Genomic DNA, 22,541 nt, shown 5'->3' on the forward strand with positions numbered 1-22,541 from the left:
ACCACACTACCACAAAATAGAGCATTAGAATTATCTCTTTTTGAGACTATCTTACCTCTAAGGGGAATCCTTGGACTCTGTGCATGCTATTTCTTACTTTGAAATAGTACATACAGAGCCAACTTCCTACAGGGGACGTGTGAATGGTAGTGGGGGTGGTGACTGCACGTGAGCGGGGTGTGGTGGTGGATGTGCTGGTGATGGCAGTAGTGGCTGTAGATGTAGTGCATGCAGGTGTGAGTGTAGACGAGACTGGGAGGGAGGAGGGAGACGAGGAGGAGGGGGACACAGTGGAGGCAGTGGATGTTGGTGTGTCTGCATGTGTGTGATTCTTGCGTGAGTGCCTGTGGGATGTGTGGTGCTTATGTTTGCCTGAGCTTCCCTTGTGTGTTGATGTGTGTGCATGCTGGTCTGAAGGTGTGCTTTGGATAGGCTGGGGTACAGGGGATTGGGTGTGGGTGGAGGAAGTTGGAGGGGAGAGGCTAGAGACAGGGACAATGGCTGCCATCATTGCTGAGGCCAGAGTCTGAAAAGCTCACTGAAGGGCTGCCTGACCAGAATGAATGCTCTCCAGGAATGCATTGGTTTGTTGCAACTGCCTTTCGACACCCTGGATGGCATTCAAAAGGGTAGACTGCCCAACAGTGAGGGACCTGAGGAGGTCAATGGCCTCCTCACTGAGGGCAGCAGGGGTGACTTGGGCAGGGGCTGAGGTGCCTGGGGCGAAGGTGATGCCCACCCTCCTGGGTGAGTGGGCATGGGGCAAAGGCTGAGGGGCTGCTGGGAGGGCGGTGCTGGTAGGGGGGGTGGCGGCTGTACCTGTAGATGCGGGGGGCACAGATGTTGCCGCCACCACAAGGGAGCTCCCATCAGAGGACGAGTCCGTGTCGCTGGTGTCAGCTCGTGTCCCCGCCGTGGAGCTTCCCTCGCCCTCCGTCCTACTGGTGAACTCCAAGTCCGTAGTGTCGCCCTGTGGGGGGGCATTTGGGATGCAGCTCCCTCGTGCTCCGGTGCCACTGCTCCTCCGTCTGATGATGATAATGCACACAAGAACAGGGAGACCACAAAAAGGGGGGGGACGACAGAAGAAAGACATGTTCAGTGCATGCATTACCACTACCGTTGGCGGACACGACAGACACAGAAGCCCCCTGCACTACGCCGTGCTCTTGGGCTCCACTGTTCAATCCCTGGGAAATGGCCTACTAGGCTATGGATGACATCTGCACACATGGATGACACAGGGGCATGACTAGGTGTACTTGGCACTCTACAGAGGTGGGGTGGGATGCCACATGGCCTGCCTTACGGAGGGACCTTGCCTACTAAACTCGCCCTGGCCTAGGGAAAACCACAGCCCACCTCCCCCCCCCCCAGACACCTCTACTGCACGCAAAATAAGCAGGATGAGAGTATACTTACCCCCTTGTGGCTGCTGTGATGCCCTCAAGCGCCCATCCAATTCCGGGTACGACGCCGCCAGGATCCTGAACATCAGGGGGGTCATGGTGTGACGGGCACCCCTCTCACGTTGGGAGGCCATCCCCAGCTGACCCTCCGCTGTCTTCTTGCTCCTGCGGCCAATGTCCTCCCATCTTTTCCGGCAGTGGGTGCTCCGTCTGTGGTAGACCCCCAGGGTCAGGACGTGCTTGGCGATGGCACGCCAAATATATTTTTTCTGGTGGGCGCTGACCTACATGAATTGTACAGGGGGAAGAGAAACTTATTACCAACTGCCCCGTCACAGTCATTGCCCCCCATCCCTACCCTTGCCATGTGGCACATGCACTCACCGTCGTTTCATGCACGCCGCAATCTCCCCCCCTCTTACATCCACCCCACTCCACACAGGCATAGCCCATGCAGCATGCTCCCAGTGTACTTACCTGTTTGTCTGGAGGACCGTAGAGAAGTGTGTACTGGGGGAGGACCCCGTCCACTAGTTTCTCCAACTCCTCCGATGTGAAGGCAGGGGCCCTTTCCCCAGACACTCGAACCATTGTCTCTTCCAGACCGAGGTCACAGCAGCACTTGCAGTGTAGGTCCTCTCCTGTCGAAGATCAGGTATCGAGTGATTGAACAGATAGAAAATGGCGGTCACCTCCGCGGCGGTGCGTACCGTCACTGCCGGCGTACATCGTCATTGGCTCCTGGGACCCATAGGGTCCAATGTTAACCGATGCAGTATTGCCCCGCGGTCTTCAGCCCCTCTACCGCAACGGTGTACAACGCCAGCGCAGTTACCTCACATCCCATTGTCCCACTTTAGAGGTCAGGCAGCCGCCATTTCAGGGGCCCACATGGCTTCATTTTTAACTGCGTCACACATACCGAGGCCTAGACTCAACACACATACAGGCCACTTTTCGGATTAGGATTTGTGTTCTGTGTAAGCTGTGGGTACATACCTCTGAGTTGTTTGACTCTGTTGTCCTTCATAGGCACCGTCCGCTGGGATATGTGAGGAGATGGCGGCATCCTCCGGTGTACAGACCACTGGTGGACTTGTCGACAATGGAGGAAAGACATGTGATCATCACATACAGGCTTGACCGTGCCACAATCCAGGAACTGTGTACCCAGCTGGAGCCAGACCTGATGTCAGCTATCCGCCATCCCACAGGAATCCCCCCTCAAGTGCAGGTGCTGTCAGTGCTCCATTTCCTTGCAAGTGAGTCTTTTCAAACTACAGTGGCCATTGCATCAGGGATGTCCCAGCCATGTGTTGTCCAGAGTGTTGTCTGCCCTGCTGAAACACATGCGGAGCGACATCGTTTTCCCTCAGGTTGAGGATTTGCCTACAGTGAAAGGTGATTTCTATGCCCTGGGACATATCCCCAACATCATAGGTGCCATTGATGGGACACATGTGGCTTTGGTCCCCCCTTCGCAGGAGTGAACAGGTGTACAGAAACCGGAAGAGTTATCATTCGATGAATGTGCAGATGGTATGTTTGGCAGACCAGTACATCTCCCATGTGAATGCCAAGTTCCCTGGCTCAGTGCATGACGCCTACATCCTGCGGAATAGCAGCATCCCTTATGTGATGGGTCAACTCCAGAGGCACCGTGTGTGGCTATTAGGTGAGCACCTGGAAGCAAGACAGTGGGAATGGTTGTCTGGGTCTGGGGTTATCCCTACAGGTTAGTGTGTCTAACAGTTGTCCCTCGCCATTTGCAGGTGACTCTGGTTACCCCAACCTGTCACGGCTACTGACCCCAGTGAGGAATCCCAGGACAAGGGTAGAGGAACGCTACAATGAGGCCCGTGGGCAAACTAGGAGGGTTATAGAGAGGACCTTCGGCCTCCTGAAGGCCAGGTTCAGGTGCCTCCGTATGACAGGTGGATCCCTATTCTACTCACCAAAGAAGGTGTGCCAGATCATCGTGGCCTGCTGTATGCTTCACAACTTAGCTTTGCGACAACAGGTGCCTTTTCTGCAGGAGGATGGTCCAGATGGCGGTGTTGTTGCAGCTGTGGAGCCTGTGGACAGTGAAGACGAGGAAGCAGAAGAAGAGGACATGGACAACAGGGACTCTGTGATCCTGAAATATTTCCAGTGAGACACAGGTAAGAATACAAGCCTGCCTACTACATGTACTTTACACTACTACCTCTCTACTGTCTGTCGTTTTCACCCAGTGTATGGTCACTGAGATGTCACTTTCCCTCACGATTTCACAGATGTGGGTCCCACTGTGTGACATCTGCTTTGAATCCTCATGGACTAGAGCTGTGTGACATAGGTATGTTGACATTACAATTGAAAGAGCTTTTTGCCACAGTACTTGCTATTACACTATTCCGAAATCACAGACTGACTCCAGATTGTTTTGTGTTTCAAGGGTGTTTATTTAAGTGCAAAATATTGGAGGGGGTTGCAAAATGGTGAGGGGTGATGGTGGAGGAATGTCCATGGCAGAGTCCAGTCTATTAGTCTCACACGTGCATTGCCCAAATGGGCATAGGAAGTGGAGCTGGGGCAGTTTAAGGATGGACAGGGTGACAAAGTGGGACAGAAGGATGACATTCAGGGTGGTCTCATTTCTTGGCGGGGGTCTTGGCATCATTCTCTGTCTTTGTCCTGGATCTCAGGGACCGTTTGCGGGGTGGATCTGCCTCTGCTGGGGGTGGGGTGCTGGTGTGGTGGTCTTGTGGGCGGTGCCTCCTGTCCACTAGCGCCGGCAGAGGTGGTGGGCAGTTCATCGTCCATGCTAGTGTCAGGGGCCCCTTGTTGTGCCACAGTGTCTCTCTTGGTGTTGAGTACTTCCTTCAGCACCCCTACGATGGTGCCCAGGGTGGAATTGATGGATCTGAGTTCCTGCCTGAAGCCCAAATACTGTTCCTCCTGCAGGCGCTGGGTCTCCTGAAACTTGGCCAGTACCGGTGCCATTGTCTCCTGGGAGTGGTGGTAGGCTCCCATGATGGAGGAGAGGGCCTCGTGGAGAGTGGGTTCCTTTGACCTGTCCTCCCCCTGTCGCACAGCAGCCCTCCCAGTTCCCCTGTGTTCCTGGGCCTCCGTCCCCTGGACCGTGTGCCCACTGCCCCTAGGTCCCTGTTGTTGTTGGGGTGATGGGTTAGCCTGGGTTCCCTGTAGTGGTGGACGCACTGCTGCTTGACGTGTCCTGGGGACAGAGGTATGGTCCCACTGGGTAGGTGCTGTGCTGGTGTTTCCAGAGGGGGGAAGGTCTGTAGTGGTCTGTGACTGTGTGATGGGAACCAACCGTCCCGAGGTCCCCGATGGGTCGGGCTGGTCATCTAGATCCAGTTGGACAGAGCTGCTGTCTTCACTGTGAGCCTCTTCTGTTGGTGGTGTGGACATGTGTGGACCCTCCTGTCCGGTGACGTTGGGTAGGGGTCCTGCAGCGGTATAAAAGGATGTTTATTACATCTGTGTGTGCCATGGTGTGCAATGGGTGGGTGACCGTGTACCCCAGTGCTTGCATTCCTGTGTGGGACCTTGTCTGATGATGGTTTAGGAGGGTGTATGGGTTTGTGCAGTGGGCATGCTTTGGTGATGGGTGTCCATGCTTTGGTGTTGCATGCAGGGCTTGGTGTTGGGATGTGTGGTTTGTGATGTTGGGACATTTGTGAGGAGTTGGAGTGATGGGGTGAGGGTGGGGGTATGTGATGGCATGCAGGTAGGGTGGGGGATGTAATAGTTAAGATTTGACTTACCAGAGTCCATTCCGCCATCTACTCCTGCGAGGCCCTCAGGATGCAGAATCGGCAAGACCTGCTCCTCCCATGTTGTTAGTTGTGGGGGAGGAGGTAGGGGTCCGCCGCCAGTCCGCTGAACCGCAAGGTGGTGTCTTGAGAATGCGGAACGCACCTTCCCTAGTAGGTCGTTCCACCTCTTCCTGATGTCATCCCGATTTCTTGGGTGCTGTCCCACTGTGTTGACCCTGTCCACTATTCTTCACCATAGCTCCATCTTCCTTGCAATGGAGGTGTGCTGCACATGTGATCCGAATAGCTGTGGCTCTACCTGGATGATTTCCTCCACCATGACCCTGAGCTCCTGCCCCGAGAACCTGAGGTGTATTTGCCGTGCCATGGGGTGGTGTGGGTGATGTGTGGGGTGGTGTGTGTGGTGATAAGTATGCTGATATGTAGTGGTGTGTTGTGTGAGGTGCGTGGAAGTTATGTGGGTGATGGTGTTGTGTGCCTGTGGATGCTAGTATTGTTTCTGGTGGTGTCTCTCTCTGTGCTTCTTTCTCAATTGTTGTCTTAGGGGTTTGTGGGTGATGTGGGTGTGTGTTTTATATTGTATTGGGTGTGTGGGAGTGGTGTGTGTATGTGTATCAGGTGTGTGTATTTTGAATTGTCCAATGTGGCTGTGTTTTGTATGTGTGTGTGTATTTTGAGCGCGGCGGTGTGTACCGCCAATGGAATACTGCGGTTGAAAGACCGCTGCGTGGATTCGTGTGTCGTGATAGTGTAGGCGTATTTCTGTTGGCCTGACAGTGGAGGTTTTGTTTTTGCCAGTTTATCACTGGCCTTTGGTGTGGCGGACTTGTGTGGGTGTCTGAATTTTGGCAGATTCTGTGCTGTAGGTCATAATAGCTGTGGCGGATTTCCACGGCCGCGGCGGTGTGTTGGCGGTCTTCTGCACGGCGGTAAGCGGCTTTTACCGCCAATGTTATAATGAGGGCCAAAGTCTCTCAGAATGGCAAAGGGTGAGGAAGAATGGCGAAGAATGGCTCCGTAATGGCAGAGTAAGAATGGCTGATTTCTCCTTGTGTCATGTTGTTATATTGAAGTTGTCGAACAAGTCTCTAATTTCCCATTGGGCAATATTTGGTGCACTGTTATCTTTGTCCAATAATCCATCACACACCATACTAGAATCTTCACCTAAGACAGTTCTCATACTGTTTATTGGCTCCTGTGATTGATGTCTTCAACGGGTAGAATGTCAGGTAAGAAAAGTTACACTTGTCGCTCCAGTCAGTAGTTCCATTGTCTTCTCCTAGTCTAGGTGACCTTGCACCTGTTGCAAATTACACTGTTGCATTTGGCAAGAATGTCTCCTTGAGCAAGTCGGGTCTCATGAGAAAGAATTTACTACAGTTACACACATATCTCTAGCTTCTGAAAAAGTACATCTTTGTGTCCTTCAGGAAAGCAGCACATTGCACGTTAGAAAAACACAGTTAATATGAGACAAGGCAGCTAGGCCCAGACCCTTGCTAACTAAGGCCTAGTGATTAATTGAACAGAACCTTAATACATAACTCTTAATTAGGATACGTTAATACAAACCATACATGAGTACATTATTAATTCATTATTAGTCAGTTTCATTAATCATCGTATACATTTGGTGGCCACTCCCTGTGGGCACATTTCAAACGTGTGCATTAGTATTACATTAACACATTTTATGCTGTTTCATTAGACATTTTATTGCAAGCTTTTCATGTTAATATTAATTACAAAAGTCACACTCCAACAATCCCTCCTCTGATGACTCTTGTCATCACACAAACCTTTCCTTCACAAACTTTCATCTTCGGAATTCCCTCATCTCAATTTCTTCCCCCACTCTTGCTCCGTCTAATTTTGCTCTGAACATTTTCTCCCTTTTCTTTTCTTCCCTCCTCTGATTATTTTTCGACCTTTTCAATTTAATTATCTTGCTAATTTTGCATGTCAACCATAATCCAAAATTTGTCAGCATGTTATCCACAATAGTAGACAACTTTCAAATCTTTATCGAATTCAAGATAACTCCCACTGAGGGAATTATTGCCCCAAATATGTCTCCTACTACACCGGCAGCAGTCTCTCTCCTTTGTCTAGTACGATGTAATTCAGACAATTTCGGAAACCTTTTCAAATCCTCTAATTGATATATCTTTGGGAAAACTATCCCCAAATAACATGTCCCATACCATCCTTTTGGAAGACTGTAATAAGCATTAAGTCCACAAATATAATAGATCCCAGGGATCGCTGGATCCTGTCCATTTAACATGAACGTCCACTTACTCTGAAACAAAAACACATGCTTACATTGATTCGATCCCACAAACACATTATCATAATATGACTTTGGTCACGTTATGCAAAGCTTGCCTACGTGTAATGCATCTAAAGCTAATTTCTCTTGTTCCCTAATTGCACTATAGCTCTCACTATTTACTAAAGCTCGCTGCTGTAATCCTTTCTCCAATTTCCCCTTCAATGCCCTTCTTCTATCTTCCGTGTGATCTAAAAAGCTTTTCTCTACAGATGTAAGCAAACATGTCAGATTATTGCGGTGTGCATAAGATGTACTAATTGTTAATGTCGCTTCAAATAACCCTTTAACTAATTTTATGTTATAGTATTTTGCTACACTATTCAAATCCTCTATGATAGGCATATAAGAAAACAGATCATTGTTCGAATAAAAGTACTGAATCTCTTCCTGGTTATAGAATCCTGTTAGTACCAGACTACAGATTATCCCATAAATTAAAGGCAAACTATAAGTAACTCCCTCTTGCACTGAAACAGGAATTTGTGTACACACATAACAATATTTTGCATCCATAGTGTCAACATACTCACTCAGCAAGCAATAGAAAACATTAGTTGATAGTTCCCCTTTTACGTTAGTTCCCTCATGCAAATATCTTGTGTCCTGCTCGAACCTCTCCCAAGTGGCAGCTCGTTGCCCTCCTCTGACTCTATGGTGTTTTCTCTTGATGGACCTGCAATTTGCTCAGGAGGAGTCTGGTCACTCTGACTCTCTTCCGCCTCAACTCCTTCACCTTCTGGGTCTGTCAGGGGCTCTACTTCAATACAGCATGTGTCTGCTTCTAGGAGAACCTTTCCCTCGGTCGGTCCTCCTGGCGCCTCAGCTGAGATAGGCCCACCGTCACCCCTCTGGGTCTCGTCTCTTATTGGAGTGACCAAGCCGTCCTCAACGGGCTCTCCTTCTTTTTCAGTTCCCCTTTGACTACTCTCCGGCCCTGAGACTTCCTTTTCTGTAGCTGTTATTTTCGACAGTTCAATTTCCTCATCAGTTGGACACATCACCTTTTTTGTGTGACTGGCATGGATCCAGTTTGGAATTTCCGCACACTTCACAGCAGTAGTAGTTGTTAGTATTACTTGATATGGCCCCTTCCAACGTGGCTCCAAACAAGACTTCCTCACGTGTTTCTTGATGACAACCCAGTCACCAGCTTTCAGATTGTGACCTGGATCATTTATCGGTGGCAGTGTGGTAGCTTCCACCTGGTGAGAAAAAGAGTGGACCACGTCAGCCAGACCCTTGCAGTAGTCCAACAGCATATCATCCGTGATATTCACAAGAGCATTTGCAGGCACTGGGGGCAGTTTCATAGCTCGGCCCAGGAGAATTTCACGAGGATACAGTCCTGTTTTCTTGTTGGGTGTGTTTCTCATTGACATTAGCACTAAGGGCAAAGCATCAGGCCATTTCAAATTTATAGCTGCACACATCTTTGCCATTCTCGACTTCAAGGTACCATTCATCTGCTCCACTAATCCTAATGCTTCAGGGCTTCAGGGCGGTAACTACAATGCAACAATGCTGCACACTAGAGCTTAACCACCTCGTTGATGAAGTGACTTCTCCTATCTGATTCTAAAGAGATCGGAAACCCGAAACGTGGAATCAATTCCCTAAGCAGCAGCTTCGCTACTGTGAGACTGTCGTTTCTGCATGTAGGGTAAGCTTCAATCCAGTGACTAAAGATACACACAATCACCAACATATATCTCAGGCCTCCGCACACAGGTATTTCGATAAAATCCAATTGCATTCTGCTAAATGGACCTCCTGCTCTCCGAATGTGGCTCAAATTCACCACGGTTCCTTTACCCGCATTCATCTGCTGACAGATCATGCATCTGTGACAAATCACTTCTGCAGCTTGTCTGAATTTTGGGTTAAACCAGTCAATTTTGAACAGCCTGGTCATGGCATCTCTCCCAATATGTGCTTGACCATGGTAAAACCTAGCAAACTGTGACAGAAGACTATTCGGCAAAACCATTTTCCCCTCATCTGAAACCCACAAATCATCTGGTCTCTGTACACATTGCATCTTTAGCCAAGTGTGTTTCTCATCTCGGCTGGCATGTCCCTGCAACAATTTCAATTCTTCCAACGTGTCAACCACCCTTAATACATCACCTGTGCATGTCACATTTTCTGTTTCAGGTAACAATTCCCACTGATCCTTGAACGATATACAGTTCAATGCACAAAACCTTGTGACTTGATCCGCATATCCATTTCCCATTGAAACAAAGTCTTGTGATTTCACATGAGCGCTGCATTTCACCACAGCAATTTCATGAGGTAACTGAATCACGTGCAACAACTCCTTAATTCTTTCACCATTTTTCACTGGAGAGCCAGAAGAGGTCAGAAAACCCCTCTGTGACCATAGCTGGCCAAAAGCATGAACAATTCCAAATCCGTATCTGCTATCAGTATATATAGTCACTTTCAATTCGGCAGCGGCATGGCAAGCTCTAGTAAGAGCAACCAATTCTGCCACTTGAGCAGAATACACTCTCTCAAGCCAGGAAGCTTCCAGGATACCAGTGATCGTACACACAGTGTATCCGGCTCCCAGCACTCCTACTGAGTCTCTCAAGCATGAGCCATCAACAAAGATAACGTGGTCATTTTCTTCCAATTGGGTATCTTTAATATCAGGTCTCGGATTGGTGCACATTTCTGTTATCTCAAGACAATCATGTTCTACATCATCGGCATCTTCAACCTCTGTATTTTCATTTGGAAGCAAAGTTGCCGGGTTCAGCACTGTACATCTTTTCAAAGTTACATTTGGTGACCCCAATATAATTGTTTCATATTTCGTCAGTCTTGCATTTGTCATGTGCTGCGTTTTGGTACGGGTTAACAAAAACACAACTGAGTGTGGGACCATAACTGTTAAAGGATGTCCCATCACTATGCCTTCACACTGTGTGAGGCTTTGACCAACTGCTGCTACTGCAAGCAGGCAACCTGGTAAGGCTGCAGCAACTGGGTCCAAAGTAGCTGAAAAATATGCTACTGGTCGGTTTGCACCTCCATGGAACTGTGCCAGGACAGACAAAGAACATGCATCTCGTTCATGACAAAACAGGACAAAAGGCTTTGTGTAATCAGGCATACCTAAAGCTGGAGCCCTGCACATATACTGCCTTAGCTCAATGAATGCCTTCATCTCTTTCTCAGACAAAGTTATGACATCTGGGCCATCCTTAACTTCCTTAACCGTCAATCTTACCAAGGGCTTGGAGGTAACTGAGAAGTTCGGGATCCACTGGCGACAGTAGCCCACCATTCCCAGAAACATCCTAACGTCTCTCCGTGTTGTTGGGGGACTCATCTCTAATATGGCGGTCACCCTCTCCTTGGATGTTTTCCTCAACCATTTCCCAATTAGATGACCTAAGTATTTCACCTATTTCTGACAATATTGCATCTTCTTTGGGGACACTTTATGCCCATTCTTTCCCAAATGGTTCAGTAAGGCAATGGTATCGTACTTGCAATCATCTCTTGTTTTGGAGGCAATCAACAAATCGTCAATGTACTGTACTAGAGTCGATTGAAAAGGCAATTCCAATGACTCCAAATCTTTCTTCAGTATCTGATTGAAGATGAAGGTGATTCCGAAAAACCTTGGGGAATTCAACACCAACTGTAGACCTTGTCCAAGAATTTGAAACTGAAGAAAAATTAGCTGTCCTCATGAAGAGGCACAGAAAAGAATGCTTGGACAAATCAACGACTGAGAACCATTCTGCATCACATGGGACCTGGAACATGATTACAGCTGAGTTTGGCACTACTGGGCAACATTTCACTACTATGCCATTGATTTTCCTCAAGTCTTGGACAATTCAAACTTTCCCACAGGGCTTTCTCAGTCCCATTATAGGTGAATTACATGGACTGCTCATCACTTCTTTCAGGACCCCTTGCTTTACAAAGTCTGCAATTATCTGTGTTACCTGTATAAGGACATCTTGCGCTATGTGGTACTGCGGTACCTGGGGAAACACAGCATTTGGCTTCACACTGACCTTAACTGGTTCTACTCCCTTTATCAGTCCCACTTCCTTTCCTGTCAAATCCCACACTTTCTCCTTTATTGTCCCCTGCAAGTCCGCTGGCAGATCGGTCACTGTGAACATTGGGAAGAAGCTTATCAAGGGGTACTCCTCATCTGTGATCTCCGTCTCAGGTTCTGGGATCTGTCCGTCATCCCCTTCATCGTCACTGTTTGTCTGTACCTCAATCCCGTAATTGGAACAGGTGATAGAACACCTTGTTTTGCACAGTAAGTCTCTTCCCAATAGGGATACGGGACTTGAGTCACAAACTACAAATCTGTGCAATCCCTAAAAAGTACCAATCTCAGCCTGAACCGGATCTGTAATCGGGTTAGTCAGGAGCTGATTCCCCACTCCTACCACCTTTATCATACGTCCCGAAAGGGGCAATTTCGGAACCTCTGCACTTCTGACTGTAGAGCCTGTAGCTGTTGCGCTGCGGCGCATTGCGTAAGCCAAACTTTCGGCTCAGGCTGCGACGCGCGGCGCTGAGACGCGCCGCACGCCCAGTCTCTCCTGCAGCATTTGAGGCCCCAAATTGGGCATGGGGCCTCGTTTCTTTTTAGTGCAGCACGCCTTCCTGCATACATAACCTCTCCCCCAGTCACCTGCTATTTTTTCTTTACTGTCGCCCTCGTTTGTTTTATTACCCTCTCTTCCCAGCATGCAGTGGTTCCCTACTCACTATGGTCCCTTGTCCATTACTTTCTATGTATTTTTTCCCTATCCAATATGGTGTCCTTGCACTTCCTGTTGGTCGCTTCCTGTTCTATGGGTATTTAAGGGCTGTGATTCTTTTCCTCCTTGCGCTGCAACTGTTTCTGTTTGGATGGTGTCTTCGCTCCTTCTCCCTTGTGTCAGATACTGGTTGTGCTTTTTGTTCCAGTGTATTCCTGTTCATTTTTGGTCTTATATTCTAAGTATTGATTTTTACTCTTGTTCCACAGAATTCCTTTTGAGGTTTTTTTTCCCCTTTTTAATTTTTTTTTTTCCCTCTGGCACTACTTCTGAAGGACACGGACTGCCCTTGGCGTTCCTATTGCCTGCAGCACCGTGGCTACCAGAAAGAGTTGCCCCTACCTGGGCCAAGGCAGAACATTCAAGAACAAGAACCTCGTCACTTACTCAGCGGACTCCAGGCTCAAGTAACTTACTTTTGCAATCTTTTTGGTGGCCTACTTGGAAATCGGACGTCGAAAGTTATGTACAGGCCTGTCCCATATGTGCCCAAGTAAAGATAGCCCGTACCAGGCCAGCGGGATTACTGCTACCGTTACCTGTTCCACCAGCTCCCTGGCACACCATTTCAACTGATTTCATATGTTCACTACCTCCATCAGCAGGAAATCGGGTTATCATGGCAACAGTAGATTCCTTTATGAAGATGGCTCAGTTCACCGCCCTGAAGAAATTACCTACCTCACAAGAACTAAGTCAGATATTCATCCACCATATTTTTCGTCTACATGGACTCCCACACAGCATTGTATCAAACAGGAGACCTCAGTACATCTCTCGGTTTTGGAAACATTTCTGTAGGACCTTGAACATCAATGTAGCATTGTCATCTGGTTTCCATCCCCAAACCAATGGGCAAACCGAATGTCTCAACCAAGGACTAGAGCAGTACCTTCGCTGCTTTTGTAATTCCACTCAGAGTAACTGAAACACTTACCTTCCTATCGCAGCATTCTCTTACAACAACACTGTCCATAGTGCCTCCAAGGTCACCCCCTTTTTCTGTTCCTATGGCTATCATCCTACCTCTTTTCCTACTACTCCTCAGTCTACCTCTGCTCTTCCTGCTGTCACCTCATTTTCCAAACGACTTTGAAAGATCCATAGAATGATTCGATCTAATCTGCTGGACACTAAAAGATACATGAAAAGAATGACAGATAAGAAGCGCAGTGAGGCTCCAGTATATCACATCCAGGATAAAGTCTGGCTTTCGTCGAAATTTTTGCCCTTGCGGCTCTCTCAGAATAAGTTTACACCTCGTTACTACAGTACTTTCCGTATTCTTCAGTTGATTAATCCTGTCACTGTCCGTCTTCACTTACCTCGTACCTGGAAAATCCATCCGGTCTTTCATGTTTCCCAGCTAAAACCCTATCTGCCTGATCCTCTCTCCCGGCAGTTCCTTTGTCCTCCTCCCTTATTGGTGAATGATGAACCAGAATATGAGGTACAAGAAATTTGTGACTCTTGTGTCTTTCGAAACCGTCTTCAGTATCTGATTCATTGGAAGGGTTACCCTCTCAGCGAATGCTCTTGGGAAGATGCGTCTTGTGTTCACGCCCCTCTTCTGATTTGTCACTTTTACCGCTTGTTTCCACACAAACCTGGGGCTCTGGGGGGAACCTACTGTCACGCTGCGGCGCACGACGCGAGGCGAACATTTGGCTTGGGCCGCGGCGCACGGCGCTGACACGCGCCACACCCCAGTCTCTCCTGCAGCATTCGAGGCCCCAAATTGGTCATGGGGCCTCGTTTCTTTTTAGCGCAGTGTGCCTTCCTGCATTCATAACCTCTCCCCCACTCACCTTCTATTTTTTCTTTGCTGTTGCCCTCGTTTGTTCTTCCCTTTATGTTTTTCCTTTTTCCCATTATTCTCCTCTCTTCCCAGCATGCAGTGGTTCCCTACTCACTATGGTCCTTTGTCCATTACCTTCTATGTATTTCTTCCCTATCCAATATGGTGTCCTTGCACTTCCTGTTGGTCGCTTCCTGTTCTATGGGTATTTAAGGGCTGTGATTCTTTTCCTCCTTGCGCTGCAACACTTTCTGTTTGGATGGTGTCTTCGCTCCTTCTCCCTTGTGTCAGATACTGGTTACGCTTTTTGTTCCAGTGTATTCCTGTTCATTTTTGGTCTTATATTCTACGTATTGATTTTTACTCTTGTTCCAGGAAATTCCTTTTGAGGGTTTTTCCCCTTTTTAGGTTTTTTTTCCCTCTGGCACTACTTCTGAAGGACACGGACTGCCCTTGGCGTTCCTATCGCCAGCAGCACCGTGGCTACCAGAAAGAGTCGCCCCTACCTGGGCCAAGGCAGAACATTCAAGAACAAGAACCTCGTCACTCGTTCAGTGGACTCCAGGCTCAAGCAACTTGTAAGTCGTGACAGTAGCTCCTGTGTCAACCAAGAATGAAACTTTGTGGCCCATTACCTTCCCTTGCACATAGGGCCCTCTCTGATCTACTTCTAGGGACGCGGCAAGCCTACACTCCTCGCCATCTGAACTGTCATCCGACCATTCATCGTTTATTCCATTCTCACCACGCAATGGGAACTGTTGTACTGCATTATTTTGACTCATTCCTTGACCTGTGACCTGTTAAGGAAGCATCACCTGTTGCTGTCCCATTGGTGCTAAGGGCAACTGCATTTGCTGTCTAGGTTCCACGGAAATCTGCTGTTGCACTTGCTGCATCTGTACTGGTTGTACACGTGGCATCTACACTTGTTAAATGGGTTGGAGACCCTGCATCTGAACCCTGTTATTCTGGAAGTTCGGATTTTGACCCCTCATTCTTGATCCTTTAACATTTTGGAATGCATTGACATCATTGCTTTGTTGAACAGCACCCTCCTGCACCATCATCGGGCACTCCCGCTTCCAGTGTCCGACGCCCCAGCAAGCATGACATGGTAACACCTTCTTCATCCCCTGTACATCATTTTGAACCACCACGGTATTCAAATCTGGACCACGGTTCACAAAACCTCCTCGACCTCTGCCTCTCACTGAGAAATGTCTGAAACATCCCATTTCCTTGCGGCTGTTGCACCATCTGTTGCAGCCCATTTCCCTGCATCCCTGCTTGCGCTGCCTTATTTTGCATTGCCATCACTTTTTCCTTTAACTTTCTCTGTTTCAACTCAATTTCGTCACTACAGTATTTTGCATACTGCAATACCTCATCAATCGGCTTAACTTGCCAACAGATCAAGTGATTCTTAATCATCTAACTAATCTCTGGTCTCAATCCCTCAACAAACCTGAACACAAGGTGATTCATGTTATTTACCTCTATGATCTATGTACCACTATAGTGCTTAAACGCCTTTAACAACCTCTCATAGTAGGCATGTATCGACTCTTTGGCTTCCTGTGCCGTTCGATCAATCTTTTGCCAATCAATATTCTGCGGCGACACTTCCTGCTTCAAAAACTCAATCACCTTATAGTAGTACCTCATTACATCAGGAGACGGTGCTCCTGTGGCTCTGTCCCTTGCCGGTTCCGCTGTCGGCCAATCAACACTTCTCTTGCATTCAATCCACAAATCCGCTGGAACTATAATCTCAAACAGGGTATTCAGGTCTTCCCAAAGACACTTTGCAAGCTTCACAAACATGTCCGTCTGCTGATACCACTCTATTGGCTTTTCCCTCAGCCTGGGAAAGTCATTTGTGAATGACAGAATGTCACCTCTGGACCATGGTACATGGACAAGAACCCCTCCAGCTGTCTCTCTCACGGGTAGCATTGTTATTGTACCTGTATCAGGCACTGATTTCGCTTGCTGCTGCTCAGAGCAGTCACTTTTCCTTTTATCTCTTTTCTTTGCCCATCTGCCTTCTCACTTCTCTAAGGCTCCCCACACTTGTGCACTCTGCAGAATTTTTCTTTAAGGTGTGCCTTCATCCCAGTAGACCTCATGTGATCAAAATCTTTAGGCTCAAAGTCTAACCTGTAACTCCTCTTCAAATGTTTAGTATTGTCTAGGTCTATACCGTATTTATCTGCTAAATTCACCAACCTCTGGTGCACTTTGCTCACTTCTTTTGTTACCTTCGGGCACAGATACCTCAACTCTGCTTTCGTATATGATTCTAGTCTGTTCACTCCCATACTCCCTTCAACTAACTCAGCTGCTTCCATGCCCAACCTCACAAAATTCAGTTATTCCTCTCTTTCCGAACGCTCTGCTGTTGCAGGAGTAGCCTGTGGTGAATTTAACTTGTCCAACCATTCATTCAGCTGTTGCGCTGTTAAACCCTGCAACAAGATATTTCCAGCCTGCATCATTGGGGTTTGCGGTACATTAGCACTTGAGATCTGTGGAGTCAGCAGTCCCAAACCTGAGTGTCTCATGGGTATCTGGAGGAACCCCTATCGGACTGAAGTCTAACAGGGATCTAGATCTGTCTATTGTCTGTTCCACTGGAGTCACACCTTGAGGGCTTCCTGTGAACCCTCCTCTTGTCACCTCTTGGGTCATTACTCCCTGATCGCATACACTAGACTTCGCCTGTGCATACAACAGTACTGGTGGACCAACTGTAATAGGTAAGGATATGGCGGCTGGCGACTGCCTGCTTCCCAAACCCTGTGGAGCATTAGCTCCCATATTCTGATTCATTATCGGTGCTGTAGCTAACTGCGGTCCTGTGACGGAGGTATAATTCGGAACCATCTGTTGCTGTGCCTGAGGCAGTAAAAGTGGAGTTGGCTCAATTTGCACTAATTTTGGTCTCGTATATGCCGGATCAGACAGCACCATCAAGCTCGTAGTTGTCTGTAATATTGGAACATCAGGGTAGAGCCTCTGATCTAGTGGCGGCTGCAACTGTGTTTGCACCTCTGGAGCAGTAGACACACTGCCACCATTCTGCGCCGGAACTGTCGTCGCAACAGTGTTAACCTGTGCCGTATTTGTTGTTCCCTGGTTCTGCGTTGAATTTACAGGACCTGCACTAATACTTGGTCTATTATCATCTAGGGCATATGGCGGTGGTTGATCATGTAGCAACTGATTAAGGAATTCATCATCATCTATGTTGTCTGCCTCTGCCCAGGACTTTTTAGTCTCCTTTTCTTTGCTAGACCCCTTATCCGTTTTACAAGTGGCTTTTCGTCCTTGCGTTCCGGCTTCTTGAGTTATTGCCGGAAACATCCTAACTCCATCTATTATCTCCCTTCTCCACATCCTGTGCTCACTATCCCACCTAGCCTAGCCTCCGCTAGCATCTTTTCTGCTTTCCTCATTCTCCTCTCAAATTTCTGTTGCCGTTGTCGTATGGCCATCAATTCCCAAATTGCTAATACCTCAAACTGTGCTGGCCTCAGAGGTGTTTTTTGCTCATTTAACGCCTTCCGCAAATTTTCCAAAATCATTATATTGAACAATCCAAGATCCGGAAACGCCAAACGCCCATCTTTCTTTGTTAGTTTGCACCATTGCGTTAGCCAAAGACATGGCGTGACTCCCCTCTCCTCCATTACGGCATAAGCGGAGTATCCTCTGGCAGTGTAGGCTCCCCCACACTTGCGGTAATGTACACATCTCCCCTCAAAGCGCTCCTTAGAGCCTTGAAAAACTTCATTTTTGCGTCTTTTATTTTGTTTACAATCAAATCAGGACGTGACTTTAATTCCCAGAACTCTCTTCGCCTACCTTCTCAACCAATTGCCTCTCACGGACGGCTGCCAATCCGTGCGCGACCCTTCTCACTAGCCGACCTATCCCAGCGCGGCTCCAATGACATCACACACCCACACTGCGGCTGACAAAGTCTTGCGGCTTGTCTTCCTCACTCTTGATTCACACAAAAACTAATGCATTATATTGTGAGCACTAACAAAAACTCAAATTTGCCGGTTTACTACAAGGAAGGGTAACACAATCGCTTCAGAACTTTACAGAGATTTCGATTTTAGCCTCAGCCGCTACTCTCTCCTTCTCAGATCCTGCACTCGCAAGCAAAATTTGACCTGCAAATTCTACTCTCGACTTGTCAATGGTTTGTTCTAGTGCACTTTAGAACTCCCCAAATCTCCATCACAATTTTCATTCACTCACTTAGACTCAAACTCGACTCGTCAACCACACCCGATTGACCTATTAAACTGCGCAAATTACAACATAAACCATCAATATACTCCGGAGTCTTAGACCACGCAGGGTCCGTACATCACCAACAACCACGTGGACAATTTTTTTAGCACAAAACGCCACACTCACATGAAGTTCGCCAACTTCCCTACTCTCATACTGCAGAGTACGCACACTCCTACTAAAACATTACCGGGCCTAAAATTCTCACAAACCTCACAATTCACCTGCGGTATGCATAAGCTGTACAAGCGCAAACCCTACGTCACTCACACTATCACTAGAACGCCGAGAACATACCCAATTCACTTCGGCAAGCTCCGAGATTCCGGGAAAGTCATTTGGGACTTAGGGGCACATCATCTCTCCCATTTGCATTACCTCAAAAACAATTTCAAAACAATGGTGCCTAGTCCAAGGCCCCTAACGGCCGAAACTGTCCTCTGCTACCAGAACTGGTAACGTGTCCAGACCTTGTTAATTTAACTTACAAGGGGACTCGTTTTAGGCCAATGAATCTTTTGACCGCGTTTGGGGACTTCCCAGAACTTAAGATAATGTGAACAAGATACTGTGGTTGATGTATGTAAAATCGGGCCTTCAGAACTTAGGTTTAATTGATTGGTTTAATTCCCCCACGTCTTCCAAGAAACGCCAAGTTGATTGTGAAAGCTAAGTATGCAATCTGCTGTGGGAAGGAGAGGCTGAGAGTTGTTTTGGATATGAAATCATTGGACCTTTATTTGCAGATTTTTACGACTGATAACGCGTCCAGACCTTGTTAATTTAACTTACAAGGGGACTCGTTTTAGGCCAATTAATCTTTTGACGGCGTTTGGGGACTTCCCAGAACGAGATATCCGTTTAGCATTTCAATCAATAGATCAATAAACCTAATCAATATTCACCATAATTAATCAATGACATGTAATAAGAATCAAACACACCATGACCTTTCAGCCATGAATAACCACCCAAATCTAGTAAGAGTTAGGATATTTATTCCCTATTTTTTACATTCTAGTGTCATATTCATTAGTCGCAACATCAATAAGCACATCAATACTACTATTATTTGGCAACTCGAATAAGACTTTATCAAAGCACAGGTCATGAACATTAGAACAAAGCACGACGTCAACATGAATCAACTTTAGCAGAGTATCATTAGTACATTATTCAACAAAGCAAGGATTCAGTCATTTGTCTATTTGCACCCGATATTAATGAACTCCTTAACTAACCTCTAATTAGCATCATCAGCATGTTGGGCTTCATGCAAAACAATTAAAACAATTTAGCAACATGAATTTGGAAAACATCTAACTATGGCCTCTATCAAAAGAGCAGTTGGTACCTAGAAAGAAAAGGCAAACAGACAATTACAATATATCATCAGATAGTTACCCATCCAAATGGGGCAGCATGCAGTGTCAGTCTTCGTCCTCAGGACATCAGTCTGTTCGCCATCAGACAGGATGAGCAGGTAAGACTCAGCAAGGTATAGCAAAAGGCTCTTCCCTCATAAGGAGGAGAAGTGCATAACAGGCAAAGGGGTAAGGCGAGGATGGTTTAGCGTATCAGACAGTTAAAGACAAAGGCCCTCATTATGACCCTGGCGGACGGGGGAGAAGTGGCAGTAATACCGCCAACAGGCCGGCGAAAAAAAAATGGAATTATGACCATGGCGGTTCCCGCCATGATCATCAGCCACTTCTCCATTCCGAACGCCAGGGCGGAGACGACCTCTGGGCTAGAGACTACGGTCTCCAGCCCGGCAGCCGTCACAAGACCGCCGGCGGTATCAGGACCCTGCTGACCGCCATGGATTTCGTGGGGTTGGGAACTGCCATGAAATCCATGGCGGTAAGCACTATCAGTGCCAGGGAATTACTTCCCTGGCACTTATAGGGGTCTCCCCCACCCCGAGTCCACCCCCCACACCCCACATCCCTCTGCCACCCCCCAAAGGTGGCAGGACCACCCTCCCCACCCCTCCCCCAACATTGGAACACACCCCCACTCTACACGCATACAGACACCACCAACGCACACATACCAACAAACATGCCAACAGACACACACACAGTCAGACATGCACACCTACATACAGACATACACGCACACATACATACAGACATACAAAAAGACAGACACGCACACATTTTCTAACACACAACAACCCCACATACATACACGCACTCACACACCCCCTCTACATACTCACACGCACACCCCCATGCACGCACACAACACACAACACCCCCCCCCCACCCCCCTCCCCTAACGGATGATCAACTTACCTTGTCCGTTGATCCTCCGGGAGGGGACGGGATCCATGGGGGCTGCTCCGCCGCCAGCACCCTGTCACCAGAACACCGCCACGCCGAATCATGGAACGTGATTCGGTGGGCAGTGTTCTGATGACGGGGCGGTGGAGGTGGAGCAACCTCCACTTCCCCGCCGACCGCCAGTATGGCTGCTGGCGGCTCTCCATCCGAAAAAGAACGGAGGGCTGCCAGAAGTCATAATTCGCCGAGCGGAAAACCGCCTGCACTGGCGGTCTTCCGCACTGTGGTTCCTTGACGGTCTTTAAAAAAGACCGCCAAGGTCAAAATGACCCCCAAAGTCTCTCAGAATGGCAAAGGGTGAGGAAGAATGGCGAAGAATGGCTCCGTAATGGCAGAGTAAGAATGGCTGATTTCTGCTTGTGTCACGTTGTTATATTGAAGTTGTCGAACAAGTCTCTAATTTCCCATTGGGCAATATTTGGTGCATCGTTATCTTTGTCCAATAATCCGTCACACACCTTACTAGAATCTTCACCTAAGACAGTTCTCATACAGTTTATTGGCTCCTGTGATTGACGTCTTCAATGGGTAGAATGTCAGGTAAGAAAAGTTACACTCGTCGCTCAAAAGTTCCATTGTCTTCTCCTAGTTTAGTTGACCTTGCACCTGTTGCGAATTACACTGTTGCATTTAGCAAGAATGTCTCCTAGAGCAAGTCGGGCCTCATGAGAAAGAATTTACTACATCTACCCACATATCTCTAGCTTCTGGAAAAGTACAGCTTCGTGGCCTTCAGGAAAGCAGCACATTGCACGTTAGAAAAACACAGTTAATATGAGACCAGGCAGCTAGGCTCAGACCCTTGCTAACTAAGGCCTATTGATTAATTTAACAGAACCTTAATAAATAACTCTTAATTAGGATATGTTTAATACAAACCATACATGAGTACATTATTAATTCATTATTAGTCAGTTTCATTAATCATCGTATATATTTGATGGCCACTCTCCGTGGGCACATTTCAAACGCGTGCATTAGTATAACATTAACACATTTTATGCGGTTTCATTAGACATTTTATTGCAAGCTTTTCATGTTAATATTGATTATAAAAGTCACACTCCAACACGGTTAAAGCCCTGGAACCATATTTGAGATGGATAGAGAACCCAAAACACCATCTTCTTTTAACATATTTTAGATTCAATCTGATCCATTTTAAAGTAGCTTTCCCGTCACAATGTTTTGCCTGCGGGACTTACCCCCTTGTTATTGTGATCATGTCACCAAACAAAGCACTCATCACTTTATTTTAATTTGTCCACTCTATGTAGATCCAAGAAGATCCTTTTTGACCCCATTGTTGCATCAAGGGGAGCTTAGACAATATCGTTCTGCAATGGAATTTTTACCGAAATTAACTACGATTAATTTGTGCCATGCTGTGTTAAATTCAAATTAGAGACCAGCATGAGCTTGTAAATTTAAACTGAGATTTTAATGTGAAAGAGATGTGATTCCCTCTTGATCTTTTGGAATTTTATTGATAGTGATTTTAAATGTTTTATTGTCTTTTTGTGTTATTTATATGACCTTTTTTATGTTTGTGCGCTGCACCACCTTGATTTTTATGGCTTATTGCTGAAATAAAGTTGACTGACTGACTGGAGAATCATCCAAAAAGGTCAGAAAGGGAGGGTGACATAATAAAGGTGATATTTCCCCAACCTCAGAGCAGATGTGACCGCCACCAAAATGATAACTTTATAGGTAAGAAGCTTGAGTTCTACTGTGTTTAAAGGTT

Source organism: Pleurodeles waltl, chromosome 3_1 (assembly GCF_031143425.1).
Source record: "Pleurodeles waltl isolate 20211129_DDA chromosome 3_1, aPleWal1.hap1.20221129, whole genome shotgun sequence".
NCBI lineage: Eukaryota > Metazoa > Chordata > Amphibia > Caudata > Salamandridae > Pleurodeles > Pleurodeles waltl.